This window comes from Montipora capricornis, chromosome 5 (genome assembly GCF_036669925.1).
Source record: "Montipora capricornis isolate CH-2021 chromosome 5, ASM3666992v2, whole genome shotgun sequence".
Classification (NCBI taxonomy): domain Eukaryota; kingdom Metazoa; phylum Cnidaria; class Anthozoa; order Scleractinia; family Acroporidae; genus Montipora; species Montipora capricornis.
The window spans coordinates 24,306,813-24,315,722 of NC_090887.1; the positions used below are offsets into that span (position 1 = coordinate 24,306,813).

General features: G+C 42.6%; 1 long non-coding RNA gene across 1 annotated transcript in view; it reads right to left on the reverse strand.

Annotated features, from left to right (window-relative positions):
* The window catches only part of LOC138049984 (uncharacterized), a 326,256-nt gene extending 317,606 nt beyond the window's left edge, over window positions 1-8,650 (reverse strand). The window contains exons 1-2 of the long non-coding RNA XR_011132519.1: window positions 8,622-8,650; window positions 8,420-8,482 (exon numbers count right to left, since the gene is read on the reverse strand). This is a non-coding gene — a long non-coding RNA (uncharacterized lncRNA). The remainder of the gene's footprint in view (window positions 1-8,419; window positions 8,483-8,621) is intronic.
* Window positions 8,651-8,910: the final 260 nt, after the last annotated feature.

Consider the following 8,910-nt stretch of genomic DNA (forward strand, 5'->3'; position numbering starts at 1 on the left):
CAAAGAATGCCCATCGTCACAAGCCTAACTCAACCTGTCGGAGGTGAGTCTCAGAGGCTCGTAAGAATGAACAAACAACGAATACCCATCGTCACAAGCCTAACTCAACCTGATGGAAGAGAGAGGGTCGTAAGAAGGAACAAACAAAAATGGCCATCATCACAAGCCTAACTGAACTTCATGGAAGAAAGAGGGTCGTAAGAATGAACAAACAATGAATGGCCATAGTCACAATCCTAACTCAACCTGATAGAGGAGAGAGGGTCGTAAGAATAAACAAACAAAGAATGCCTATAGTCACAACATAACTAAACCTGATTGAAGAGAGAGGGACGTAAGAATGAACAAACAAAGAATGGCCATCGTCACAAGCCTAACTAAATCTGATGGAAGAGAGAGGGTCGTAAAAATGAACAAACAAAGAATGCCCATCGTCACAAACCTAACTCTACCTGATAGAGGAGAGAGGGTCGTAAGAATAAACAAACAAAAAATGCCCATCGTCACAAGCCTAACTCAACCTGATGGCAGAGAGAGGCTCATAAGAATAAACAAACAATGAATGGCCATCATCACAAGCCTAACTCAAACTGATGGAGGACAGAGGGTAGTAAGAATGAACAAACAGAAAATGCCGATCGTCACAAGCCTAACTCAACCGGGCGGAAGAGAGAGGCTCATAAGAATAAACAAACAATGAATGGCCATCATCACAAGCCTAACTCAACCTGATGAAGGACAGATGGTCGTAAGAATGAACAAACAAAAAATGCTGTCGTCACAAGCCTAACTCAACTTGGCGGAGGGGAGTCTAAGAGGCTCGTAGGAATGAACAAACAAAGAATGCCCATCGTCACAAGCCTAACTCTAACTGATAGAGGAGAGAGGGTCGTAAGAATGAACTAACAAAGAATGCCCATCGTCACAAGCCTAACTCTAACTGATAGAGGAGAGAGGGTCGTAAGAATGAACAAACAAAGAATGCCCATCTTCACAAGGCTAACTAAACCTGATGGAAGAGAGAGGGTCGTAAGAATGAACAAGCAATGAATGGCCATCGTCACAAGCCTAACTCAACCTGATTGAGGAGAGAACGTCGTAAAAATGAACTAACAAAGAATGCCCATCGTCACAAGCCTAACTATACCTGATAGAGGAGAGAGGGTCGTCGGAATGAACAAACAAAGAATGCCGATCGTCACAGGCCTAATTCAGTTTGGCTTTGTACAGAGACAAAGCATGACTAAAGATAATTTGTGATTGTTGAAGAGGAAAAGTAAACAATCTGCCAAGTAAAAAAGAATTAGTGCTGTTGGTCACAATAACAATAATTGTTTTGTCAATGTATGTGTTGATGACAGCAGTTATTGCTGACACAATCATACATTGTATGAACAATAGTATGTCTTAATTAAGCACCCAACCCAATACAAAGCATGCAGCTGATCATCAGAAGCATTCTCACAATTAAAACCACAGTCTGACCAGAACCAACAAAGTTTTCTTAGTCAGAGAAAAAAAAAACAATTGTAAAAGCCCCATATACGAACATATATATATATATATATATATATAATATATATATATATATATATATATACATATATATATATATATTTTTGTATTTTTGCCTGGCAAAATAGGGATACTTGGATATTCAGGCTTAAAGTGGGTTCTTGACAAGGTCCTAATTCTATGAAAGAGATATAGGTATTGACTGCCAGAAAAATAAATATTTACGATCTCAAAATCAAACTCCCTGGTTAAAGTGCTTATTGCAATTTAACTGTTACTCACATATAGAACCTGCTTGATTTTAGTTCGCTAAACAGGGTTTTGTATAATTATGCCAAAAACAGGTTCTTACAAAAGGGTCTCTTTTGTATACTTTCAAACGTGTCTGGACAACCAAAGGATATTTGTCATAGGTAGACCTTTAAGTAATTACATTCAAAATAAATATATCATTTTGGCAATTTAATGTAGGAGGTTGTTTCACAGTGTCATTGCTCAAAATGTTTAAAAAATGCAGAAATTGCTCCATAAAGTTATGGAATAGTTCCTAAAAGCTTAAACTTCATGAAAGAAAGCATTTTCCCATCGTCACAAGCCTAACTCAACCTGATGGAGGAGAAAGGCTTGTAAGAATGAACAAACAAAGAATGCCCATCGTCACAAGCCTTCCGACACCTTTCAGTGGGACTGCCTTATGTTTGAGGTGCTGTTCATAAGGGACTTAAAACCTCCTTTAAACAAACAAAAAGACTCCATTAGCTCAAAGCTGTTTTAAATTATATATGTATATATATATAACTAACTGCAGACAGTACTGTTTCGGCCTTCTGGGCCTCATCAGTGCAGTTCTGATGACAGGAATGGAGGTTAAGCTTATAAAGTCACCCCAAATGTCCCACACATGTGGTAGATCTAAGCCATGCCAGAGTGCTCAAACTAGCGAGCTAGTGAGCATGCGCAATTGCTAGCGGCAATGACTCATCCCAGTAGAGTGCTCAATTTGGACATGAAAGCAAAAGCTTTGTAATGCCAAAGAGCTATATCTAACTGCAGACAGTGATATCGTAAAACTTTATTCAAAAACCAAATAAAAAGATATTTACAAAATTACTCAAGAGTAGAGGCTACAGCTAAAAGAGAAATACAGGCTTATCAGCACGGACTACACATACAGCTGGATGAACCCAGATGGAATTAAACGTAGCCTGAGAAAGGCGATGAGAGTCAACTTGGATCCTACGTTTAACATCAGCAATAATAAACTTAGCGATAGCTCTAAAGTCCTCTGTACCCTTGTGAAAGGTAGCCTTATCACGAGATTTCCAAATACCGCACAAAATCGACTTGATGATGTACAAAAGCAGACGCAGGCACTTCCTTTCGGGCACCAGGAATTGGTTAAAAACACGAAGGGGCAATTGGGAACGAAGGGGGCTGCCAAAAGCGCAGATAACATAGCGACAAAACGAGACCAGACCAATTTAACCCTACGACAAGCCAAGAAACAATGATCAATGGTTTCTAGACGGGCGCATAAGGCACAGAGAGGTGAGCGGATATAGCCCCAGGTGGGAAGAGAATGTCGCACCTTAATGGCACTGACGGTAATCAACCATGCGAGATCATTTTTATAGTTCTCAGTAAATGAATCGCGGATCAGACTCCAATGCCGAGAAAGGGAAAACCGAGAGGGAACGAAGCCTGACCAGAGGGCAGGGAAAATCGGGATGGTGCAGAAATTCGGTAGCAAAACCTTGTAAAAGGCGCGAGACGTGTAAGTAAACCCGGGAGGCAAATTAGTGACCCAAAAGGAAGAAAGGACACTTGCATAAAAGGCAGTGGGGTGGGCAGCGCTTGGGGTAAGGTTATCGTGCAGCCCGGCCCACTTCGGCCGCAAGGGAGCTAACACAGAGCCACAAAAATACTTAGCAAGGTAAAAACCCTTAGAACTAAAAAAATCCTTTAAACCGAAACCTCCACTATCAACAGAACAAATAAGCGATTTACGAGCTACAGTCTCTAATCGAGCGCGCCACAAAAAGGGCCATATCAGGCTATTAAGTTTACTATAAACCCATTTAGGGGGTACTAAAACGCGCGACACATAGAGCAACTTACTTGACGCTAATATATTCAAAATAAGGACCTTGCCAATAAAGGACAAGGATCGCGACTTCCATCTAGAGAGAGTTTTGTCCAGTTTGGACAACCGAGGCTCCCATTTATCGCGCTCAACGTGAACAGTACCAAAGAATACGCCTAAAATCTTCATTTTCCTAACCCAAGTGAGACCAAGTGGCTCGTCAAGGCGGTCCTTTCCAGGCAGCAAGCCACATGGCCTCAGTCTTGGACAAATTAAGCTTCGCACCAGAGCCACGCTCGTAAAACGCAATCGCGTCAAAAAGTGAGAAAAGGGAAGAATCGTTTTTAACAAAGGCCGTAGTATCGTCAGCATACTGACCGACCTTAAACTGGACACCACCAGCCCCCGGCAAGAGAAAGCCTTCGATCGCGGGAGAGTCCCTAATACGGCAGGCTAAAACTTCAACGCAGAGAACATAAAGCATAGGGGAAAGGGCGTCGCCCTGCCTGACCCCCCGTAGCAAAGGAACAGTATCGGAAAGGAAATCGTTAACTAAGATACGCATATAAGCGCCGTTATACAAAGTGAAAATCCAGCTACAAAAAGAGGGCCCAAAACCGAAGTGCTCTAAAAGATTCACCAGAAAGGACCTACCCCAGTATTAACACGATCGAAGGCTTTCTCCTGGTCTAAAGAGACGAGAATACCTGTCTCACCGGTTCTCTCAATAAAATCGAGTGTATCGCGAAGAAGAGCCAAATTAGAAGAAATAGATCTACCGGGAACAGAACGTGTCTGATCAGGGTCTACGATAGACCCCAACACTTTTTTCAAACGGAGGGAAAGGGCTTTTGAACAAATCTTATAATCCACATTCAGTAACGAAATGGGGCCCCAGTTTTTTAGATTTCTACGATCATCTTTCTTATGAACAAGACGCGTAACAATCGATTTCATAGAGTCACACAGCTCACGATGGGCGAGAGACTCATTTAACATATCAACTAAAAGGGGCCCCAAGAAGGACCAGAACGCAGAATAAAACTCAACAGTTAAGCCGTCAGAACCGGGCGGTTTGTTCCTATTAGAGAGGCGAAGGGCCTCAGACGCCTTGTTCAAAGAAAGAAGACCCTCGCATGATTCGCGTTCAGCATCCGATAACTGGCAGGTAACATGCTCAAACAAATGGGATTGGGCTACAGGGTCAATTGGCTCTTCAGATCTCGTGAGCTTGAATCATGTCAGGGAGGGAAAAGACCTCTTGCCCCTCAGAATCAAAGACAGAGGAGACGGAGCCTTTCTCGTGTCTCTCATTTTCAAGACTGAGAAAGAAACCAGAGAGAGACTCCCCCTCTTCTGCCCACTTAACCCTGCTGCGAATCTTAGAACCCTCGAGCTCAGAATCTAACAGTGACCGCAGAGCAGCCTCTGAAGTCAGAATTTCAGGACTAGCAGAAACATCGCCCGAAGTTAGAAAAACCTTCTGGAACGAGAGTAAACGATGTTTACGACGAGAAAAGGCGATCGCAGTGAGCTTAATGTCAGACTTTAAAGACTCCCAAAAATCGCGGTGAGAAGTAAAGCAATGCCGAAAGGCCAGAAACTGCTCAATTAAATCCGAAATCTCTAAACAAACGGATTCGTCATCGAGGAGAGAATTGTTAAACTTCCAAACTCCCGGACCTCGCAGGGGAAACGCCGCAATATCATAGTCTAAAATAACAAAGCCATGATCTGAGAAAACGCATGGGAGAATATCGTACCTAGTGACTTGATTACACAGAAGCCGCGGGACCAAAAAGGTATTTAGTGTGCTGGCAATTGAATGATCTGGGCTGAACCAGGTGAACTGGAGAGGAGAAGGATCGCAGAACAGCGTCATTCGAAACCATAGTTTCTTGAATGAAACAAAAGTCTAGGCGTGAAGCACGACAGAAATCAGAGAACAGCGAAAACTTACGTTGACTTAAACCCCTAACATTAATCGTAGCGCACTTTAAGAAGGCTAAACTAAGTGGGCATCCTCACTTACTACAAACAGACGAGACGACTTGCCCAAAGCAGCGCGTCGGGACGAGCCATGTCGAGATCTCTTCCTTCGGCGAGAGGGCCGCTCAGACACAGAAGACATATTATCAGGCACAGCGTCGGAATCCATCAGTTCAGATGTGGCAATACTCTCAGGCTCAGACTCGTCACTCTCAACACTCATATCGGTCAGGGAAGAAACGGGAAACTCCTGCACTCCGGGAACTTGAACATCAGGGGCATCCTTGATGAGGCCTTGAGAAGTTAAAGGTCAGGCACAGGCTCAGAAGAAAGAGCCGAGGCCAAGGGCTGGTCAAATGCAGCTTCCAGGGAATCGTCCTCAGACCCTGCCGAATCTTCCTCTGCATTCTCCACTGGGGGGCTATCCACGTCACCTGAATCAGCATTCTCAGCATCTAGAAGAGTGGGGGGCACATCCACGGAAAGGGGGTCAGCAGCAGGCTGGCTAGGGGGTTCAGCATCAACGGCATCACGATGCGAAAGGGGGCGGCGATACCAAGAGTGGCGACAGTCAATGGCCATGTGGCCAGGTTCTTTACAAATACAGCACCGAACCCCAGCAGGACAATCACGGGCATGATGGCCAGTCACTTCACAGCTAAAGCAGAGCATCTGATGACACTCTTGGGCCAAATGACCTGGCTCGTTGCATCTTCTACAGGTCTTCACCTGGCCTTCGTACTGTACACGGAGAAGGTACTTACCAAAACGAAGGTATGACGGGATGGGGTCATCGATACACATGCGAAGAGTACGGATACCATTCTGGACCTGGGGGAAGCCCTGGACGGAGGAGCGACGCTGGGAGTAAACAGTGCCATACTTCGACAAACGGAAGGTCAAGGCCGAGTCAGGTAACTCAAAAGGAGCGTCGTACACAACAACATAAGACAAGGCTCTGCCTGCAAGATGAGCTGCATGAGGCTGGTTTCCAACAAAGAAAGACGACTGCTGCAGAAATTTGTTTCAGATCTCCTCTTTCATGAAGGTGAGGACTACTGATCCATTCTGGGATCTCTGAAGACAACCGACTGACGTTGGAGGAAAGCCATCCCTCACCAAGCTATCAAAGATTTGCGTGGTCGTAACTGAGCTGTCAGGGAGTGTGAAGTATGCAGAAGCAGGACGATCAGGCATGACATTCAAAACATCAAAATGCTCTCTTTCAAAAGAAGACAAATAAGACCTGCGATGCGGAGCTACATTGGAAACTTTTGGACGAGAATCAACAGCACCAAGAGTCACTCTATCAGCATAAGAGCCACCAGGACTGGTATCCATGTGGGATGGCGAATCAGATTGGCCAGCTCCAGAAACAGAGGGAGGCACAGACGTATTCTCAACAATATCAGACCACAGAGGGGATACAGGCGTAGGCTGAGACATACCGAAAACAATTTAGGGTAGGACCCACGCCGTTCCCTCCCGGCAGGTACTTAGGACAGGGTCCAACAAAAAAAGAAAAAGCCAATTAGTCTACCACAAATCTGGTATGAAACGTGCTATGATGGGCTTCTGGGCCTCATCAGTGCAGTGCTGATGTCTGGGATGGAGGTTAAGCTTATAAAGCCACCCCAAATGTCCCACACATGTGGTACATCTAAGCCATGCCAGAGTGCTCAAACTAGCGAGCTAGTGAGCATGCGCAATTGCTAGTGGCAATGCGTCAATGCGGCAACTGCTAGTGGCAATATATATATATATATTTTTTTTTGTGTGTGTGTGTGTGTGTGTGTTTTGATTGTATCGCTTTTCTTTGTGATTTTTATCGGTTCTGTTTCATTTTTCATTGCATTAGCATATATTTTTCCCTAGTGTATTTCAAGGACAATATATGTATTCTTACCAGTCTGTATATATTAGCTTTCGTTATTCCATTCATTTTTTATCTCGATAATGGTATCACGTCGACATCGAAACGTCGATTTTTTTAGCGTTTACTTTTATATCTAAAGTATTTAAAACAAAACTTCTTGGTACAACTTGCAACGAAATTTGTCAAACTTTATAAAAATTTGTTAGCCAAGCTTGAATGTTTGACTTTATGTCCAGCCTAACAATTTGACAAATTCATATTTTAATCCATTTGCATCCACCCTGCTTTTTGCCATCCTTTGCCATCCTCACATGCAAATGGTTCTTATCATTTGACAATGTCTATTTTTTCAAACTAAAGTAATTAACTTTGGGGTTTCCTTATTTTGGGCTGAAAATTTTAGCGTATGGAAACCATGCTAAAAGCATGGCACAACTCTTATATCTGTATTATTTTTTAGTGCTATTAAAAGAGATTTCTTAAAACATAAAATAGTAAAAATGAACGATAATATCCGACGTTTCGGAGTAGTCATGACTCCATCATCAAGGAAAAATGTTTGATCATGCAAATTACAGCATTTAAAGCGATATGGCGCGAAAATGGACATAACAAGGTGTGAAGATTATAAAAGTACTTTACGACGAATAGAGTCTGATTGCACATTGAGATTTGGCTTTAAAGTTCTTATAAAAAGCATTTCGTACAATAAACAGTCAAATTTGTTCCTGCATTTCTTAAGCACTTCAAAATGTTTCAGCACGTCCTGAGGGATTGTCCCGTGCACGTTCTTGTAATTTTTTAGTGCATGTTTGTTATCTGCTTTCTGGCTACAAAGACTGGTTTCTTTGTCAACACAAAAACAGAGACTTCGCAAGAGTTGTCAAGAGTAATACATCGTCCTTCTAACGAAATAAAATAAATTAAAATAAGTACGAATTTTTCTTGATTCTTACCTTGTGTTTGAAGAAAGCACCTGGTCGATCCTGACTGATTGCTGCCTAAACGAATCTAAGGATCTGTAAACAAAAGTACTGCTGTTAATCTTTTACAATTCGTTGGCTCAATTCGCTTCAACTGTAAAAGATCATCACGCACTTAACTAATACAGATAACCGAAAAAAAGCATTAAAACAACTACAATAAGAAGTGTTATACCTCCAAATTGCTAACAACAAATACACTGTACGCCGTCGAAACTCTGTTCGAAACTGAAATCCGTGAATGAAAATACAAGTTACTTCTGTTAAATTCACTTTGTTCATTTCAATTCAGTGTAGAAGAACATCACGAGAATCTCAGCATACAGATAAAATAACAATGGAAATTAATCGTACATGTAAATGAGGAAAACAGCACAATCCGTTTTCACGATCTGTGGAAACCTCCGCGCGCTTTCAAATTGCTCGATCCAAACGACAAAACTGGGACAAAACAGGTTTTTTTC